Raw genomic sequence first — 22,514 nt, 5'->3', positions numbered from 1 at the left:
GCATTTTAACATGGGGGTCTATGGGAATTGCTCCTTTTTGCATCCATCCCCTGTCGGCCACTAGATGAACTGCAGTTTGTGGCACTTCCTTCTGGGCTTCCCGGCTCTGCGCTATGAAGCGCTGATTGGCTGTGGGTGGGCCAGACGTGCATGTGGGTGGGCCCAGGCGTTAAAAAAATTAACGCATTTTAATCGCACTTATTTTTGCACCGCGGAACGTTTCTCACTGGATGAGTTTCAGGCGTACCGATTATACTGGAGCACCAACTAACGTTCATGACTTCAGACAACAACAAACCACAGTGAACAACAGTGGGAAATGTTGTTTTAAAAAACGGACGGATGGAAGCGTCGATAAGAGCACGGTTGTGTGCAAATTATGCAAAAAGGAATTCGCATATCACCGCAGCACATCAAGCCTCAAGTATCACCTCAATGCAAAACATATAGCAGCTAGCGTGGAAGCTAGCGTGGACGTTAGCCTCTTTTATCGCGTTCACACCAAAAAGAGCCGGTACTAAAATTAGTTCATGAGAACCTTTTTACCCCCACGAAAGTCCCTGCTAGAGAGCAGAGAGCTGCTAGAGAGCAGGGACTTTCGTACGGCTCTCTTGTGAGAAAAGAGCTATATTTCTGATTGGCTGGGCGGATTGCAAACCACGCCCCGTAAAACTCCCAAAAAGTTTTGTGAAGCCGCCATTTTATTATCCTCGCATTAGCATTATTAGCATTAGCCCAGCGCAGAAACGCAGAGAGACTAACTTATGGCAACACAAAATAAAACATGGGAGCGGTGGAGATGAGGAGGTGTCGGCGTTCTGGCGATTTACTCGGAAGGCTGCTGGGACTCCCAGCAGCTTCTACTGAAGCCAGTCCCCAACTCCGGGGACTTCCGGCCGGGGACTTTGGGCGGCAGTATACGCCGTGAAGTGGTTTGCGGCCTGCCAGTAAACCCAAAGCAGAAGAAGAAGAAGTGACGTCAGCGGCTTCATTTGCCTAATCCACCCCCAGGTTCAAAGAGTTCTCATGAACTAAATTCTCATGAACCTTTGTGGGAAAAGTACTGCGGTGTGAATGCGCCTAATGGTATACTAAAATCCATGTGAAAACAAATTGCTTCTCACTGTTCTTAGGTCAAATATGTATATGCGATTAAAAATGCGATTAATTTCGATTAATTAATTACAAAGCCTCTAATTAATTAGATTAATTTTTTTAATCGAGTCCCGGCCCTAATATATATATATATATATATATATATATATATATATATTGCCACTGTTATTATATTCTTTTGATACTACTGACACTTATTGATCTGCTACTGATAAATAAAAGAGAACCTACATGGCGATTAAACAGATCCTGTATCTTGCTTATTTCTCCTCTGACACTTTATCTTTACAGTGTATCACATGTAAGTGATTATTCTGATAGCATCATGTTTCATCGGTTATAAACTGGCGAAGCTTTATTTATTGTGTCCCACCCCAAATATGTGGCTTTGAAAAAGATAATTTCATTGTATTTCAAAATGGCGTCCATCAACACAAGCACTTTTATAGAAAGAGAAATTGTTAAGTTTGTAATTACCAGTGTTGTGAGTTCAATATATTTTATTAATTATAGTAAGGGAACATCTTAGGAGTTAGTGTAGTGAGTTTCAGAGCAGTGTAATAATTATTTGACCTAAAACTAAATGTTTTTATGAATGTCCTCTGAGGAGGACATGGGGATTTGCTAACTTTGTATTTCCTCCATTTTACACAACAGAAAATGGAGTCCACTATCGCCCAAAACTAACACGTAGGTTTCTGTAGGGTTCATGGCAGACGGATGCAGTTGCTCTCAGGAGGATATATAATAAAGGTGTGTTAACTGCTGAGCCTATTTACTGTGCATACGACACACCTGGCACAGTTTGTTATTATATTGCCACACTGTTTTACGACTGTTTTTTCTATTTTTCTTTTTGTATTACTTTTAATATAGTATGTTTTAGTATTGTCTGCTTATCTGTATTATTGTGTTGCATTGTTGGAGAAGCCTGTGACCTAAGATTTTCAACAACATAATTACTCTGTAGCTATGTTAGTTTGACAATAAAGAACCTTGAACCAATGTGTTTAATACTGGCAACTTCTAATTGTGGGAAAAACGAAAACGTTCCCAGTAGAGACGTCCCATAGAACATTTTGCGAAACACAATAGCCAGCATGTGTAGTTCTGGGGGGGGGGGGGCTGGTCCTGTTCAAGTTCAGTTTTGGATAGTCTGCCGTGGTTTCGTTCCATTTCAAAGTGCTGTTTGACGCTCGGCGTAACCTTGGCGCACTGCCACTCCAACATCCAATCCCTGTGCTTGAAGATTGATCACGGGCACTGTAGTCCCAAACGATATCTGAGGATTATGGGTAGTGTAGTAGTGTCTTCGGCCATCCTAAACTCCGAAATGTTTTTCGGATTTCATATCGAAATGTCCCATATAGGTCTGTTTCTGGTTATTTGATTTTGAAATCCAGTTCCTGACGGACGCCAAAAAAGCCTGAGATTATAGAATTAAACAAATAAATAAAAACAAGGATAATTGTGTGTTATTGTTGAGTAAATAACAGTGTGTTATTTAGAAAAGAATAACAAATTAGAAGGAAAAAAAGATTTTTAAAAATACAGATTTCAGTATTCTGAGGCTCTGAGCCCCATTTATTTTCCTCACGGACGGCAAAAAAAGTAGGACATTATACAATTTAAAATAAAAACAATAATCGTGGCTTGATAATGAGTAAGAACCTTTATATATACAGTCTATGGTAAGAAAATGTTTTTATGAACCCCACAGCTTCCGGTCTTCCAAGACCCGACCGGACAAAAAGACGTGGTGCAGGCACGAAACATACTACCAATAGAAATACATTGCTTTTAAAATCGTTCTGTGTGACACGAAGAAAAGGGGGAAAAACACGAATTGCATTAATAGATTAAATGGTGTGACTATAACACGAAATGCCTTGAGACTGGGTTGAAACTAGTGACGTGAGTGGCTACAACTACAACACAATGAACATATTTGACCGTGATTTAATTGTAATACACGTTTCAAAATGATGCAGAAGTAACAACATACTGATACCGGTTAGTAAACACCATGAATTAACGCTTTGACAAGTCTGCAGACAGACGGCAGGCAAAAAACCTTTTAAAATGCGTGTTTTAAGCTAACGCCGTATATGCTCCGACCGTCCACACTCACATCAACGGCCTACAGACATAAATAAACCAGCGATTGTATTCACCATGACACAGACAGTCTGTGGTTTGTACTTGTTTAACTTCTGTCAAGTTTCTGAACAGATATGAGGAGCTGTGAGCTCTGAGTGCTAACAGCTAATGGCTGATGTTGGTTTTGTGGTTCGCATTGAAGATGACGTCACGGCTCCGCCTACACTGCGTTACCGTCCATAGTTACCGCCCCAGTTACTAAACTGTAATGGAAACGCAGCATAAAGTGAGCCTGGCCTACCAAGGACTAACTATACCGTACTCAGCCGTGCGAGGCCCTGAGAGAAACTAAGTTGGACGTAGCTAAGCCCGACGTTAGAGTTAAGGCCTACTCTCTTACGCCCAGCTGGTGCACTCCACTCCTGTTGCTGAGTTACGGCCCGTCCACACTTCTGCCCATTCACTTTGAATGGGGTGACGTCACTTTTCGCCGAACTGCATTGTGGGAAGCAGAGCGGAGCTTTCCTGGCGTTTCAGGCTGCAAAAGTTGAGCAATGTTCAACTTTTGAAGCTTCTGAAGCTTTCGGTGGAAGCGTCAGCCAATCAAATCATATGCCAGTACAAGCTCTAGCCAATCAAACCGCTGCTTGTGTGTCAGGGGCGGGAGATTCATGTGATTGGTTGTTGGTCGAGCTTCAGACACGCCCGCCGGCAAGCTTTTTCCAAAGCCGCTGTGTGGACGGGCCGTTAGGCTGAGTGGAGTAGCCTCAGGTCCTGGCTGGGTTAGGTTGGCTCCCCCTTCTCTTCCATTCCCTCTCCACCCTCGTGGTTTTCGGTGGGCAGGTATTGCTCTGCTGCTTGATGGTCAGAAGATGTATTGGGTGGTGATCGTCTCCAAGTGTGCTGTAACTTATCCAATGAAACTTCAAAGGCTGCCTGTTGAGTTTTAAAAAAGCTGAACACTTTCTAAGTTTCCTGTTCATTAACTGTGTTTCCCACTCTCTCTCAGACACACACACCACACAGCCATTTATTTTAGTATGTGTGTGGGTGCGTTTATTTATCACTATTTGGGGACAGCAATCTGTTAACACAATCACGGCATAGGGACGTGTGTGTGTGTGTGGTGTGTGTGTGTGTGTGTGGTGTGTGTGTGTGTGGTGTGTGTGTGTGTGTGTGTGTGTGTGTGTTTCACACTGGACCAGATCACATCACTGCTTGACACCCTTGACTGAGTTCTGATGAAGCTCTCTGGAGTACACACAGACATGCTCTCTTACAGGCGAACATCACATGTGCAAACCCCCACTGTCAGTGTCTGAAGATACACAAAATAAACACAACCAACACATGAGACGTGTCACAATATGGAGTTCCTTGGAATTTCTCTGAGTTGATAGTTGTATTTCATTTGTTTACCCAAATTCCATAATGTAAGGCTAGGGGAGATCGGCAACCAGCTTGCAAAGGTGGCGTTCTCCTTTGATACGTTGCAAGTCAGGGAAAAGACTTTCAGGCTGGAAACTAGCACATTCAAAAGACACTTTGACTGCTTTTTCTATTTTTGCAGAAGAATATGTTATACATATTGGGGGGTTCTCAGAATGTTTAAGTTGAACAGAAGGGACCAAAATCGTTGTTTATAAATGTATGTGTACAAACCATATAGACTGTCTGAGGCATGGAAAATAAAGTCACTGTTTGTTTATTTAACATGACGTTATTTTGAGAGTGAAGGGAGCAGCTACAATGTTAGCGTAGCCTAGCCCTGATCGAGTTTTAAGCGTTTTTTGCTTGTCGTCATGTGGACAGACCTGACAAAGCGTTAATTCAGGGTTTGCACTATAATAGCTATTATTATGACATTAGTCCGGCATCCTTCCGATAAGTTTATTGCAACAAAATCACTGCCTAATATGTTACATTTGGATTCATACCACTGTATTAAACAAGATTTCTTCAGCCAACTTGATACTTGCTAAAGACAGCAAATACACCGGATGATGTTTGAACCTAGACATGATGCTGTTTGTGACTTTCATAACATGAACCAAGCAGCAAGAGTGGTTATTTCAGTGTTATGTACAGGGAGATAAGCCCCGGCTCCTCTACTGCGTTTTTAGTTCATTTGTGTTTGCCTCCGGTGTGAACGCACCATAAGACTGTTATTTGTTCCAGCATGAACCCTAAAGCAATATGTGTGTGTCAGCCGGTACATGTAAAGACAGTTGTAGCCTTAGAGACATACTATTTTTTCGGTTTGCTACATCTGCTGTACAACATGATTAATGACTAAATCAGGCACATTCATTACTTCCCTGATTAGAAATAACCCTGTTTTACTGCCGCGAGCTTCCCTACCAACATTTACGGAAATGTCTCATCCTTCCCACTGCTTCGATGACCAACTCAAGATGATGCAGGAAGAGCGTACGAGTGTGTGTGTGTGTGTGTGTGTGTGTGTGTGTGTGTGTGTGTGTGGTGTGTGTGTGTGTGTGTGTGTGTGTGTGTGTGTGTGTGTGTGTGTGTGTGTGTGTGTGTGTGTGTGTGTGGTGTGTGTGTGTGTGTGTGTGTGTGTGTGCTGTGCTTAGCATGTTTATTCAGTTAATTATTTAGTGTTAATTAAGTTGGAATCTTTGGCCGGTAAGACAGAACAGAAGCAGCTGCTGCAAAGGAAAATAAAGAGAAAAAAACGAGCATGAGGAGGAAACCCCCCCCCCCCCCCACTCTCTCTCTCTCTGCTTTCATGCATACTCACACACAGACACACACACACACACACACACACACACACACACACACACACACACACACACACACACACACACACACACACACACACACACACACACACACACAGGGCCGCATACTGAACCGTTTAATTACAAAAGAGGACAACAGGGAGGATAGGAGTTAGAGGAGGAAAAAACGACAAAGCGGAAGGCACGGAATAAATCTTTTAACATCTCGATTAATGAAGTGCACAGAGAGGCAGGAGGGGAGAAGCAGCCCAAACAACATCGACATCTGGCCTCGGCCTGCATTAAAAGCCTATTTTGCAGTTTTAATACCCATAAAATAGGCGCTGAAACAGGCCATAAGTAGCACCGACCTTGCTTTACACCTCCCCGCTGGGTGCTTGTTCTCTTCTTCTACCCCCTACAGACACCTCAGCTGGTGTGTTTGCACTCTAATAACAACAACAAAGACAATAAATGCTTTATGGTGTTCGGGTCACTGGAGACATCCTCCCACCTAACATCGCTTCATTGCTTTCACTGCTGTAAAGATTTGATAAATTAACAAATATAAGAAATCTGAGCAGAAAAGCCCCAGTTTGGTCCTTAAAAAGGGGTTTGCTTTAAAATCCACACGGAACTTAATAACCCTAAACGGTTCAAGCGTTTTATTGGAACATTCATTTAGGGATTCTTATATACTCTTTAATTTCCCTTTGTCTAAAGGATGTTTAACTGCTAAGTGAAACCAAAATGGTGTTGCACCCCCAAGGCACCTGTGTGATCTGTTGAAACGAGTAGGAAAACATGTGGGTCTGACCGTTTTAGGGCAGTGATTACTTATTATTCTCTGTTAACAAAAATTGCAGTTGAAGGATATAATTATTATCACTTTATTTTGTTGGTTAAAATGTAAACCGTTTTTGTTTTTTATGCATGCTGTGACACTGAAAACACACAGTAGAGGGTACTGTTTTTACAAAAAGTGTTTTTGTTTTTTTAAATATGTGTTCCTATGTAGGTAATCATGCATGCAGGGGGTGGAGTTGAGCAAGAGACCCCTCCATCTCGCTAAATGAAAAAGAAAAAATGATGCAGATTAACAACTGGTGGATCCACTGCAGTATTTGTAAAGTCATTGTGAGTATTGAATTAAAGGGGCCCTATTGTGCTTTTTCCCTTCCATGTAGTGCGTTCTATAGGTTTTTGTGCATGTAAATGGTCTGCAAAGGCTAAAATCATTGTGTTCCCTCCAGAGGGAGCTTCTCCCCCCCCCCCCCCCCCCCCCCCCGAAACTCCTCCATTCGACGCCTTTGTTAACTTCCTTAACATAGTGTCATCACACTATTGGCTAGTGTTCCAACACATTGTACATAAGGGGCAGGACATCTCTAAGAGGTTGTCAAATCACAACAGTAACACTAAGAATAAAGATCTTTTTGAAAATGAAAGCCTGTAAATATGTCACAGTAGACACTAAATACAAATTAGACCAGAAAATGAGTATAATATGTGTTTAATATATAACTTGTGTTTGTTAAATCTGATATTTATCTACTGTCCAGCTCTATGTGTCTTTCAACCTCTCTTGCCTCTTTGCACTGTTTTCTTGTTATTTTTCTTTTCTTTACTGGGGACAGTAAATATGAGTGGATCCTATAAACAGAGCGTCCTTAGCAACGCGTGTGTTCATGCATGTGTGCGTGTGTATCAGAGGAAAACATGGATACAGGGCTATCCAGTGTAAATATGTGCAGACAGAAATGAGGTGGAGGTGCCAAGCCAGCCACTGGAATATTAACTCTCGGCAGAAACAAAGAGACTTCTCCCTGCATCACCCACCTCTTACTTCACCTCCCCCTTTCCTCCATCTTCCTCCACACACACTACTTTCCTCTGTCAATCTCAACCTGCCCCCCATCTCTCAGCCTCAGCTTCTCTTTCTCTCCACCCATTCTGTTTGATTTGAATGTTTCTGTTGCATAGGAGCAGCTTATAATCATTCCTGCATTTTTGTTCCTCTTTATTAGTTTTTCTCTCCAGAGAAGTGAGCACAGGATGGAGACAGAGTGAAGGAGAAGGAGGGAGAATATGTGTATTAATGTTTCATATTTCACTGGAGCAGTGGAAGGAGGTGATGATTATTTCATGTTGTCAACATTTACTTTTTCTCTCTTCCCTTTTTCTGTCCCTGAGGTGTCAAGAAAATGTCCAACAACAATAGTTGGGCAGACAGCCATCAGAAAGAGGTCCAGTACACACACACACACACACACACACACACACACACACACACACACACACACACACACACACACACACACACACACACACACACACACACACACACACACACACACACACACACACACACAGCTGGTAACAGGATTGCACAGGTCCAGTCTGCCTTTGCTTGGTTTGACTCTTTTACTGTCTTTCTCTGCATCCACTTTTGAACACCCATAAATATACATTTTGATTTGTTGATTGATGCTTTGATTTGATGTGATTTGGGTGGTTTGATTTCCAAATGTCTAAACATTGTTCTGAAGATAACGTGCACAAAGAATTGTACACTTTGTGAAAGGTTAAATTGCACAAGAGAACACTTTTTGGGTGTATTCTGGGTTAACCCAAATGGTGCAATTTGGACCTGTGACATGTTTAATATTAATAATAATTGAATAGGGAATAGTAAAGCAATTGTTGGGTCTGAGCAAGTTTGCCAGAAGTAAGGGGTATGAAGTATAAGCAAGGAATCAGCTTGAATCATTTAGTTGTAGTTCATTTTAGTCATTTATTTTATATTTATTTGTCTATTTGTTGCAAATTCTTACTTTAAATTGAGCTACTCGGTAAACTTAAATCAGTGAAATCTTCGTTGTGTAGATAGAGATGTAAGTGATAAATAGATAACTGGAATATATTGACATGTCAGTTGAAGTCTATTCACAGATTTCGCAGCTCAGAAAGTCACATTGTGTAAGAGGAAATGTAACAACATTAATTCATAAACAGAAGAGCAGGGTATTTTATTTCATGGAAATTGAGTAAATAAAAAGTTGTTTTTGAAAGGATAGAAAAGTCACATCATTTCTCAAAACAGATAGGAATACTGTTCCTAACTCACTTATTCACTCTAGCTTTCAAACTCTGAGCAACTTTTTTTTTTGATTAGCAAAACATTCCACTGCAGTTTTTTGTTAATATGTTTTGAGATGTGTTAGCCTCTCTAACAAGAGTGTACTACCACAAGGTTACCAGTAATGATCTTTAACATGTCTCATTCACGCCCAAATCACAATGATCATCACTTTTCTTACAGTGTAAGAAACACTTTCTGAATTTGTACCCAAAATCTCCTCCCACTCCACTGCTGGTGTTTAAAACTGTGATCTGTGCTAATGTTGAAAACAAGCTGGGAAATCTATCCTGTAGTAGTTCACCAAAAAAAGCAAAGCATTATATGTAACGCTCACTTCCCTGAGCTCACACTGGTCTATTAAAGGGGCCTTTATATTTGTGGGGGGGTTTGCTATTCCCTGTAGTTTGTTCTATAGGTTTTTGTGCATGTAAATGGTCTGCAAAGGCTCAAATTCCTTTGTTCCAGAGGGAGTAGAGGCACCAAATACAACCTGAAAATGAGCATAATAGGGCCCCTTTAAAAAGTGTTTCAAGTAAACGTCACTGTAACAGGACAGTGTGACAGGAGTTGCCACAGAGCCCACTGCTGTATCTGGATGGATATTAAAGTATTCTGTTTCACATATAGATAAGCACTGTACCTGACAAGGGTGTTTCATATATAAGGCTTCTTATGCTGAAGCCTTCCCTCCAGCAATGGACGGTAAAGAAATTAAAGCTACTTGTCTCCTTTAATTATTTGTAAAGAAGCAATATTGAATCACATTTTCCAGACACTTGCAATTGCTTGGAATAATCCCTGTCTGTTGCTGTCTGCGTGACTGAACTGTGGTGAGGATTTTCTTTGACGTTTTTATGAACTTTTTCCTTTTTCATGTCGTTTGAAACAGAGATCTTGAGCTCAGTAAGACTACATGATTAAAAAAAGGATGAATGAAGAATACACACATACACAAAGAAGAGTGAGGAGCAGTACTTGAGTATTTAAATGTTTTGCTAGTTTGTACTTCATCCCCACTACAATTCAGAGGTAAATGGTGTACTTTTACTGCACTTAATACCTAGTTACTTTACAGATCTGGATGAATGATGTGAAATATAATCAGGTGTTAAATCAGACTTTAGTTCCACCTGGAGTAAATCCACAAGCTACCCTGCAGTATACAAAGTCATTCAAACTAGCTGCACCTTCACCAGCTTTGAGAGCACTTTCATGATCAATCATTATAAAACATATCATATATATTATTCTGAAATGGACCAATCTGCACAATGACTACTTTTATTGTTGGTACTTTAAGTATATCTTGATGCCAATACTTTTGTACTTTTACTTTAGTAACATTTTTAGGACTATTTCTAAACTCTGGTACTTCTACTTTTACTCAAATACAAGATCTGAGTACTTCTCCCACCTCTGCTTTTTCCTCTCTCAATTGTTCCCGCTTCAGACTCAGCTTGTATCAGCTTTCAGTTCAACCAACCTGAGTTTTCAAAACCTCTGTAAACCATCATCTTGCTTCTGCCAAAGGTCCAAACTGTCCCGTTATCGTTCTTCATCTCCATTTGATTGTAAGATTAAGATCACCTTTATAAAACACCCAGGGAAAATTCTGTTCTTCACAATGCGGTTAATTAGACTCAAACTGTACCTATAGACATGCACTAATGAAGACGTGGCAGAGCAAAGAGGCTGCCACTGTTCCGAAGCCCACGATCAGTTCGAGTTTGGTGCCTTGCTCAAGGACACCTCTGGACTGGCACCTCTCCGGCTACCAGTCCACACTCTTTGGTCCGATTGGGACTTTAACTGTTGACCCTTTCCATTCCAGAGCCAATTCCCTACAGACTGAGCAGCTTTAGCCGTTCATTCTACCCTGGCAGATGTCACTTTAACATATTGGGAGTATCAGGTGGCCTGATAAGAAGAAGTCAAAAAACAAACGTTGGCACAGAGGTATTTAGCACAATGATTTTTAGTAGTCTCATTTGGCCCCGGTTTGCAAACGCCTTTTTTACTACACGTAAAAGCTTCTGAATTTCCTAATAGGGTGTTAACTGACACATTTAATGAAAAGGAGCCATGCAGTGATGATTATTAATTTTAGGCTGACCCAGACATTAAAAAGAAGGTATTTGTTCTGGTTATATCTTATGAGGGCTTGGGTAGAAACGACGAGCGTCCTGATGCAAGAGTTTAATGTTTTATGTGTATTAAACCATTATGAAAATCATATGTAAGACATTCAGGTACAGCATGTTTTATGAAATAATACTGCTCGCCAGCAGCCCCTCCTGTTGAGATATGCTAATAGATAGAATGTCTGAAACAGTCTGTTAGAAGTGCTCACTGAATTAAAAATGTAAATTGTTCGTAGCATACATATCACAAATCTCGCACCTTTTTATCTGTTGAATGATACATATTAATGACCAGGTAAAATCCCTCTGTTCTGGTGGTGATTAAAGTTGGGTGGTCCAGTAATGACGAGATGTGTGTTGGCCGACCCTGAAGTTAGCATCGCAAGTGGAGCCTCAACAAAAAAGCATTTGGATTTTTCCATTGGATTTTGGAATATTTCCGAGAATAAGCTCTACTGCAAACACACGTATATTTATGATACTTACCAGTTTTTCCAGCAGGATAATCTCCACATATTAACTCCACTCTTATGTTTTTGAAGCGTAAATGCAATCGCCTGAAGTAAGAACCTAATAGGCTATAAAAGAACAACATCAGGGTCACATGACTTCAGATCAACACCACTAAGCTAAAGGCGTACTTGGGTTTTGCGTGATGTTGTTACGTTTAGTAGAACAAATCATGAATATCTTTTTAGCTTAACCACATACCTTATTTCAGTCTGTGGTCAATTGAAGTAATGTGTTGGAATTGTGAATAAAGATGTATGTAAAGTTAGACCCTAACATCAATCTTGGACTGTCTCAAGCACAATAAATGATGAGGTGGCGAGAGGCTGCGTGTCACGTTGTGTTGCAAACTACAGTCAAGCCTGCCATCATGTGGGGAATGGGGGACATTACCACTGGCTGGAGTTAGCACAGTTTAGGATGCCTTAAGGACAGACTCTTACAACTTTAATCACACCTTGAGCAGATATTTAAACTTAAAAAAAGAGCATATGGTAAAACCATATATGCCATACCATTATCTCTTGAAAATGTGTCCCAAAAAATGATAGTAAAGTGTAAATATTCCTTATTGTCCCCACATCCAGTGTGAATACTGTAGAAATATTAAGAAAGTCTTCCTATTGGAGTTTGTGAACAACCATACTAGCATACATATTTGAGACATAAACACTGCGACTTCTCAATAAGCGCAAACAGTTTATATAGGATTTAGTAGCATGCCACCTTATAAGGTTGTTTCTGCTCATAAACTAAAGAAAATTATGAATAAATTATCTGCTGAATGCTGAAAAATTAAAAAGGAAATACTAGAAATTAAGGAATAGGCTAACTGAAAAGGTGATAAGAGCCTATAAGAAAAGGCCACACAGTTTCATGAAGAATATGGGTGGGCAGAGTTCAATTTCCTTCAGTCTGTGAAGCAAATGTTAATAGTGTCACAATTTTAGTTTTGTCTGTCTTGTCATGGTTTTATGTTGAAATTCTGTTCTCCCTGTGTCTTGTCTTCCTTCCTGTGTTTGCCCTCCTGTGTCTGATTGTGTTCACCTGTTGCCCTTGTGTTTCTACCTCCCCTGCCCAGCTGTGTCTTGTCCTGTGATTACCCTTCTCTATATTTAGGCCCAATCCCAAATCACCCCCTCGACGACGTGGAGTGAACTCCGTCTGTAGCCACACTCGCAGCTGAATGAAGTTCCCTCCATTAAGGTTAAGGGTATAAATACAGCGGCAAGCTTTGGGACGGCCTCCCCTCTCTCCGGCAGAAACAGGAAATGCCGTAACTGTATGTAACAACGGTTTGAAATCAGCATCCCTTTGACAAAAAATGTAAATTGATAACTCAAATAAAACTCCAAACATCTTTAATTGTGTTACTTTTTTGTAAAACTCTTTTAGTTTTCAACCTGATTTGTATAAGCTTCTTAGTGTTAGGATCTGTCTGTGTTGTAGTTTTGTATGTCTGGTTATGGGTATTTTCATCCTTGTATATTGTCTGGTCCTTCTTCCTGTGTTTTTCCTCCCGTCGTTAGTTTCCCTGGTGTGTCTAGTTGTCTGATTGTTTTCACCTGTGGCCCTTGTGTTTCTCCTCCCATGCCCGGCTGTGTCTCGTCTTGTGATTACCCCTTCCTGTATTTAGTCTTGTCTCTTCCTGTGTTCAGTGGCGGTTCGTCTTGTGTTGTGAGTAAACTGCGGTGAGTGTTCTGTTCTGTCTCTGAATATTGTAGCCTTGAAATAAAGGAATTATTTTGTCACTTAAATCTGCATTTAGGTCCTGCTTCCTGCACACCGTAACACTTAGTTTTTGCAACAGTCTGTAAATATACACAACTTTATAATAAAATGCACACATTTACCTTTTTCTAGACTAAACACAGGTATGATCCTAAGTTAAAAACATACAAGGTTATCATGAGGTTGTTAACATCGCAGTTTATCAGTGGATGTTTGCTGGAACTACTTGTAAACAGCGTGTTTCCTGACGGTCACACACAGCGTTGAGACCGGTCAGGTGGAGACCGGTCTCAAGTCAGCACCGCTGCAGACTCGCTGTTTGAGGGCTTGATAGCCCACTTCACTCCCCCTCCACACCGCTCCACACTCGTTGCTTTGGAACAGCACTTGGCGGACCCTCCGCACAAACGCGCAAACGGAGGGTGAGGGTGTAGGGGGCGGATTGGGCGTTAGTCTTGTCTTCCCCTGTGCTCCATGTCGGTTCGTTGTCTTTTCTCACCCTCCATGTTTGTCACTTACCTTGTGCTACCTGTTCATGATTCATGGTTTTTGTCTTGTTTTTTCATGTCATCAGCTTTGTTAAAATAAAGCTCGCTTTTGTTTTGAAACCCGCTTCCCTTTTTAAATTGCATTTGAGTCCTAATATTCCCGAATCCTGACTAATAGGGTATCCTTTTTATCTATTTTTCATCCTCAATGGCTCTGTGTTTGTGAACTTCAGGCACAGTGGGTGAATGAAAAACACTTAACAAATAACATATATAAGAACACCAAAACACATCGATTAATGAATCGAAAACAAGAGAGATAGTAATTAAAACCGGCAAAAAAAATACCTTATGGTTAAGCTTGCATGACCTTGCTGTTGCCGACAGGCCGCTCTCACGTTTTTAGATAAACTAATCACAGGAATGGTTACTTTCCTGTCTGAAACTTATTAAAACTGAATAACAGTTCTTAACAAACTGTTTCTATGGCTAGTTAAGGTTAGAAAAGATGAGGACGCCAAGCAAAGTACCGTACAGCTGTGACCAGTGTGTGGGAAGATGGCGCCTGTGTCGGCTCGCCGCTCCCTCAGCTCTCTACCTTTTAACTATCCTGTTTTTGTTGTATGTCAGTCTCATGGCATTTCGTGTTCACCAACACGATTTTTAATCTATTGATTCGTGTTCACCAACACGATTTCCCCCTTTTTTTCGTGTTGCACAGCACGATTTTAAAAGCTATGTATTTCTACTGGTAATGACGCTCATGGAAGCACGGCAATCGTTTGTGTCGGCTGCCCTTAAAGGCAATGTGAGGGTCCATTCTCATTGGATAACGGAGAATTGTACAACCGGAAGTAAGTATTCCCCTTACTGTCGATTAATTTTACAGTGATATCTGCACTACTCATCGACTAAAAAACACCAGATTATCCTTGTTAATTACACAACATTGATTGGTTTAAATTGTGTGCAATGCTTTTGTATTTTTCCCCTTCGATTCGGAGAAACAAATATTTTTTCGGGAGTAAAGGATGGCAGAAGACACTACACTACCCAGAATCCCCAGCTATCGTTTGGACTACACCATGTGCTCTGTTTTCACCATTCATTCCAATGGCTGGCGTCTATGTCACGTGATCTTCAAATTTCTCCCTGCAGAAAAAAAGAACATGGCCGAACTTCGTTTTATTCTCGGTGGAAAATGCCTATTTTAAAGTTAGTTTGGCCATTAAAATGCGTTTTGATGTCATTTGATGCGAGAAATATGAGTTGTTATTTCAGATTATGTGTGCAGTGGATGTACATGATCTTTAGTTTGCTAGTTATTACGAAGATTACTTCAGGAAGTTTTCATTGTTACCAAGGTGGTTGCTAGGGACGCTGCTATCGATATTATTTCTGTTATGTTGTGTAACTGTTTAATGGTGTTATCTTTATTGCTACCCCCTTCCCCGTCAATGTATAGTGTTGGTCCACAGCGCAAACGTATTAGTTTAACAAAATCCGCATCTAAAGATAGCCTACGTTATTCCCTGTGCAATTCCAGTCTCACATCTCACAGCACATCGTCATTAACAAATACCGGAAACAGACCGAAAACATATTTTTTTTAAAAATACTTTATTCCGAGTGTGCTTGCTTTTCTCTTTGAAAGTCATCACATAACGGCATTGTAATACACGGTTCGGCTGCATTAAATATTACATATCTGCCGTAGTTCTGTATTTATAGAGCCCTGATGAGAAGACTTCTAGACAAACATGAGGAACTGAAAACGTGACGTGGATCATAAATATATCAGCCATTAAACAACATCTTCCATTTCCTTTCACACAATACGTCTCCTTGCAGTATCAAGACTAATTCGGCTGACTTTTATATTTGATCCAATTGGTAGATAGGCTATATTTACACCATAAAGGTGCACAGCTGATATAAAGGGACACCTAGTGGTTAAAGCATGTTATTGAATTTCATTATTTGTATTATTAGATATGAATAGGATCCCTATAAAGTATATTCATTACTCGTTATTCTCTACTAATAGTTAATTAAATACTGTATATAATGACTATTTTGCACATCCCTTTCAAGATTTCAAGATTTTCTAAGGTTTATTGACATATCATACACACAACTATGGTGTAGTTATGCATTGAATGAAAAACTTGGGTCGCAGGTTCTTCAATAGTGCATTACAAGACATCTATCAATATTTGTGCATGTTGAAGCACTTATTTTAACTGATATTATACATAATGTATTATACTCTTATAAGATGTATGTAGATATTTCATCTCCGGCCTTGTCAGGTATTGAACAATCAATAAATAAAGAACACAGAATTGTTAAATATAAAACACAGAATTTGTGTGATTATACTAAATGATTTACAAATAAACACCACTGCATACAACTGTTACACATGCTGATGCAAATGTTCCAACTTGGGATCAATAAAGTATATCTTATCTTAAGCTGATCGATGGATACTGCCATATTTGCAAAATGTGCCTCTGAACCTTGACAAGTGCATCTTTCAGGCTTATAAATTAATGTAATGTAATGTAATGTTATCAATTAACAACAGGGGTCACAGACATAAGACCAGCTATTAAATAAAGCTCTTCTGACCTTAGCTGGCATGTGTGTATATATATTAATGCTGCCCATTATGGGCACAAGCAATTTTCACCCATTTATTAATTATATGTTTTAAATTTGAGTGTTTCCTATCCCCTAAACCTCCAGGGATGTACACAGTTTAATACTGGCAACTTCTTATTATGGGAAATACGAAAACGTCTTTTAAAACTACAACTCCCAGTAGAGACGTGCCATAGATAGAGAACATGTTGCGAAACATAATAGCCAGCATGTGTAGTTCTGGGGACGGGGTGGGGGACGGGGTGGACCCGTTCAAATCCAGTGGCTCGGACACCATCCTTCCGACTCCTCAGCTCGTCGCCGCCCTCATCTGGGAGGTGGAGGAGAGGGTCAAGGCCGCCCAGCAGGACCAGCCGGGACCCAGTGCCTGTCCTCCGAACCGCCTGTTTGTTCTGCAGATGTTGAGGTCTGATGTTATCCAGTGGGCCCACAACTCCAGACTCACCTGCCATCCTGGTATCCAACGTACCCGGGAGGTAGTCCAGCAAAGGTTTTGGTGGGCAACACTTAAGGAGGACACCAGGGAATTTGTTAATGCCTGCCCTGTGTGCAATCAACACAAGTCTTCACAAGCTCCTGCTGGTTTCCTACAACCTCTGCCTATCCCTCATCGCCCCTGGTCCCACATTTCTCTGGACTTTGTTACTGGTCTTCCACCGTCCAACGGGCACACTGCCATCTTGACGGTGGTAGACCGGTTCAGTAAGATGGCTCATTTTGTGCCATTTCCCAAGCTCCCCTCAGCTAAAGAGACGGCGGAGCTGGTCCTGTTCCACGTGTTCCGGCTCCATGGGCTACCTACCGATGTGGTTTCCGATCGTGGTCCCCAATTTACCTCGGTGTTCTGGAGGGACTTCTGTACACTCATTGGGGCCACGGTCAGTCTGTCATCCGGTTTCCATCCTCAATCCAACGGTCAGACTGAAAGGAAGAACCAGGAGATGGAGACGGCTTTACGTTGTATAGCCTCCAAGCACCCAGCGACCTGGGCTAAACAACTGCTCTGGGTCGAGTACGCCCACAACACGCTGATCAGTTCGGCCACCAAGCTGTCCCCATTTCAGTGTGCATACGGGTTCCAACCCCCTCTGTTTCCGGCCCTGGAGAGGGAGGTTACCTGTCCGTCCGTCCAGGCTTTCATCCGTCGCTGTCGCCAGACCTGGAATCAAGCCCGGATAACTCTTGTTCGTTCGGCCAACCGGTACGCCTCCTCTGCCAACCGCCGACGTTCCAAGGCACCCGTCTACCAGGTGGGCCAAAAGGTATGGCTGTCCGCCCAGGATATTCCTTTACGGGTGGAGTCCAAAAAGCTTGCACCGAGGTTCATTGGACCTTTTGAGATTATAAGGATAATCAATCCCGCAGCAGTAAGGCTAAGACTGCCTCGGACTCTGCGGGTCCATCGCACCTTTCACGTTTCCAGGATCGAACCTGTCCGAGAAAGTGCACTGGTTCCTGCGGTCCCTCCTCCACCACCACCCCGGATGATTGGCGGCGGACCTACATACACCTTCCATCGACTGCTTCGTTCCCGTCGCAGAGGGAGAGGAATCCAGTACCTGGTAGACTGGGAGGGTTACGGCCCTGAGGAGAGGTCTTGGGTTCCAGCTTGTCATGTGTTGGACCCCCGGCTTATCAGAGAGTTCCATCGGCGCAATCCCGAGCAACCTTCTAAGGTCATCACATCGACGGGCAGAGACACAGGGAGAGTCTCTCCACATACTGTCAGCTCTTCCGAGGAGGACAGCGAGGGGCCTGCTTCTGATGAGGACGCCAATTCCCACAGGGGGCAGGAGAAGGAGGCCGAAGAAACTTTTTCAGATGAGTACTACTAACCCTACCTCCCACCCTCCTCTGTAGATTAGCGTTTAGGGACGTCAGGAGCCGTCCATTAAGGGGGGGGGGGGGGGGTTCTGTCACAGTCTGCTCCATCTTTCACCAGTAGTTTTCCATTCACCTGTCTCACCTGTTAACCACACCCAAGTTTTTGCTCACTCTCTTTCTCTTCTGCACCCATTAGCTTCACTGCCAGTATTTAAACCACACCCGTTGCCAGATCGTACTTTGCCTTCATGCTAGTCTTTCACACGTTTGTCATCAGATTGCCTACCCGGTTCCGACCCTGCCTGTCTCCGACCTGCCTGCTCTGCCTGATCCCTGATCCTGCCTGTCCTTGGACTATCCTGCCTTGCCTGCTGTCTGACCCTGCCTGTACCTACGCTGACCGCCTCGCCTGCTCCCTGACCCTCTGCCCGGCCCGGACTCACCTTCTGCCCACTGTCCTCCGGTTCGTTTGCCTGTACATCATCCGGTATTCCTCTGCTCTGGTATTATTACCAATAAAGTACATTACCAATACTCCGTGGTTTCTCGAGTGCTGCATTTGGGTCCTTCATAAGATTGTGACATTTTGACGCGAAGGAGGAGCGGTTCAACTCTGAGTCCCTCCCGGATGACTGAACTTCTCACCTTATCCCTAAGGGAGACGCCAGCCACCCTGCGGAGAAAACCCATCTCGGCCGCTTGTATCCGCGATCTCGTTCTTTCGGTCATGACACATCCTTCATGACCATAGGTGAGGGTAGGAAGGAAAATGGCCCGGTAGACAGAGAGCTTTGCCTTCTGGCTCAGCTCTCTTTTCATCACAACGGTGCGGTAAAGCGACTGCAGTACCGCTCCCGCTGCTCCGATTCTCCGGCCCATCTCACGCTCCATTGTTCCCTCACTCGAGAACAAGACCCCGAGATACTTGAACTCCTTCCCCCCACCAGTGGCGGCGCCAGGGGGGCTGAAGCACCCCCCCAGGATAGCCATAGCACCCCCTAAGCACACCCAAGTCTTTTTTTTTTATGTGTGAAATTCATAATTTGAAAAATGATTGATTCGAAAATAATATGCTACAGTACAATACAAGTAGCCTATGTCTGGGTCTCTGTGTTTCATTCAAGCTCTGCTCTGTGTGTGTGTGGCACGAGCCATATTGTGTGCGTGCGCGAGCAAGCGAGAGAGAGAGAGCGTGCACCGGTACCGGAGATCGTTGTGGTTAGCATCTGGTTCTAGCTAGCTACGCTAACGGATATAAGGAGCTTTTTCCACAACAAGGTGGAGAAGAGTCCTCTCCTGTCAGACTGAGAGGCTCAGTGAACTAAAGGACTCTCTGAGTGTTTAGATAGTTAACTTTAGTCTAAGTTATCTCAGTAGGTCTCAAACGGTTTGGTCACGATTAATGTAAATAAGTATTTCTGAGGCACACGTTTATATGATCATTATAGTTATACAACAATAAGAGCATAAATGAAAAACAGGTATGAAATACTATATGACAGTATAACAAGAATAAAGTTTAAAAGGGGAGTGATTTGTAAAATATCCATAAAGAAAAAGTAAATCTGTTTACAGTTCTGTTTCAAATGGGTGTTGAGAGATGTATCCATAGATCTCTTCATTTTGCTCTCAAAGTGCACCAGATTGATGCATTTAACTTCAATATTTAAAAAAAAAATCTTCCCAGGGGAGCATCCCCCCGGACCCCCCTAGAAGATGTTAGGTCCACTCCCCACTTGTAAAAATAGCACTTGACCCCTGCTTATATGCCGTGAGCTGATGTTGAGCCTTCATTGTAACAGTCATGAACACTGTGTGTTTGTGTGGGGATTGTTGCAGTAGCACATTTCACTGTAGCGCCCGGTACATTAATGGGAAACCCTAAATGTTTTGGCACCCTCTATGAAACGTCAAGCTACCCCACAGCACCCCCAAAATAAATGTCTGGCGCCGCCACTGCCCCCCCTTAATTCTATACTTTTTCATTTTGTATACCTTTCTCCTTTCCTTCCTTCCTTCCTTCCTTCCTTCCTTCCTTCCTTCCTTCCTTCTCTCAGCCCTTATTTTCTTGCTTCATCCTCCCTTTCTTCATCCCATGCTACCTTTAGTCCTTCATCCTTTACTTCCATTATATTTTCATTCTCTTCTCTCCTTCATTATTTCCTGTCCTCCTTCCTTAATTAATGAATTTATTTTTTCCTCTTAATCTTCCTTCCTTTCTTTCTTCTTTTACCTTTCTTTCTCCTACCTTCAGTTCTCATTTCCTTCATCCCTTCCTGCTTTCCTGATTTCCTTCCTTCCTTTTTTTCTCCATGCTTTTTTTGTTTTAACCCTTCCATCTTTCCTCCTTATTTTTCCTTCTTATTTCTCTCCTTCCTTCATCATTTCCTTCATTCCTTCTCTCTCTTCCTTTCTACTTATTCAGTCCATCCTCCTTACTTTGCTTCCTCCCTTCCTCCCATGATTCCATAATTGTATCCTCTCTTCAATCCTCCCTTGCTCCCCCTCTTCTATCCTTGCTTATGTCCTGCTTCCTTCCCTCCTTTCATATCCCTTTTTTCAAATATTCCAACTTTATTTCCCCCCTTTATTCTTTCCTTCTCACATGCACCTTAATCTGTTCCTTAATTGCTTCCTCCTTACTACCTTCTTTATGTTTTTCTTTGTCCTAATGTTTTAGTCTTCCTCCCTTTTATAAAAGATAAAGCTAAATGCTTTATCTTTACTCACTGTTAGTGTTTCCTTTCTGTAATGGAGGAGATCTCATTCTTTGTTAGGTTTGTGTAAATCTTTAGTATTTGCAAAGCATATTTTGCACTGCGAATAAGTTTGTGCACAGTTAAATATTGTAGCATGTTTTGCACAGGATAATATTGGCTCATTTATAGTGAGACAACAAGTGCTGCATTTAGAAACCTGTATCAGATGGTTCGACTGTATGTCTGCAAACAATCATGACTGATGATTTTATTCTAGATGCCGCGTAATTGGATTGTTTCGCCACTTTTAAGAAATGTTAAGTTTAGATGTCAAAACCCTTGAACAGCTGGTAAATGATGTATTATTCGTTTCACAGAATTCTAAAACAACAAGTAGGTGAAACATTCAAATGAAGCAGGGTCTTGTGATTGATGATCTGTTCATGTCTTTTGAGGCCCTTTCATACATGAAATGAGAGCAAAATACTGAGTGTCTCACATGTGTGATGCACGGATGGAGAACATGAACCCTAATGATTGGATTAAACCTCCTCAACTCTGGCAGCTCCACCCAGCTGAGAGAACACTGTCCTTTACGTTCACTGTATTCTGGAGACTCAGCATGTCTTTGTTCCTGGAACAGTCTTTACTAAAAGTCTCCACTTAGGCCAACCAACTCACAAGGGCCTGATTCTGTTCATCAATGGGAATAAATATCAAGTTATCCCCATTACGGAAAACACTCCACTTCAATTTACACATTGTAAAATCTAACTGGCTGGATGACTTCATTACATGTCAAATATTGTTTTTTTCGCTCAAATTAAAACTGCTCTTGACTTTTTATGCAAATTACATTATTATATCTGAAGTACAACGATTATTTCAATCAATAAGTCACAGTATACAAATGATCACGAGCAATTTAATTGTTTTGAATAATTTCTGTAATTGGTTATTTAACCTCGGTTATTATTCCCTCGGGATGAGACTGCAGACTGCATCCATGCCGCGCATTGGTGTACACGTGCCTGCAGATTACACAAACAGTAACAGCAGGGCTGCCACGTGAGTGGCCTCAGTGCTGTGTTGACTGGCCTCCATTCAGCCAATCAAAACATTCTGTGTGCTTGGTCACATGCAGCCAATCAGAAAAATCAATTCAGATCAGTGGGCGTGGCCAGGGAGCTTGTGTTGACCTAGCTTGGATATGAGGGGAAACTTCTCTTTCTACTGTATATATTGTAGTAAATGTTATATATTGTGATACACTGTGCACATTTTTATGCTTGCAGTCTATTTAGAAATGTTTTATTGGATTGGATTTTATTCAAGCTTTTATAAGACATTGTATT

Source organism: Gymnodraco acuticeps, unplaced genomic scaffold (assembly GCF_902827175.1).
Source record: "Gymnodraco acuticeps unplaced genomic scaffold, fGymAcu1.1, whole genome shotgun sequence".
Lineage (NCBI taxonomy): Eukaryota > Metazoa > Chordata > Actinopteri > Perciformes > Bathydraconidae > Gymnodraco > Gymnodraco acuticeps.
The sequence above is the reverse complement of the archived record's forward strand: the minus strand, read 5'-3'. Positions refer to the sequence as shown.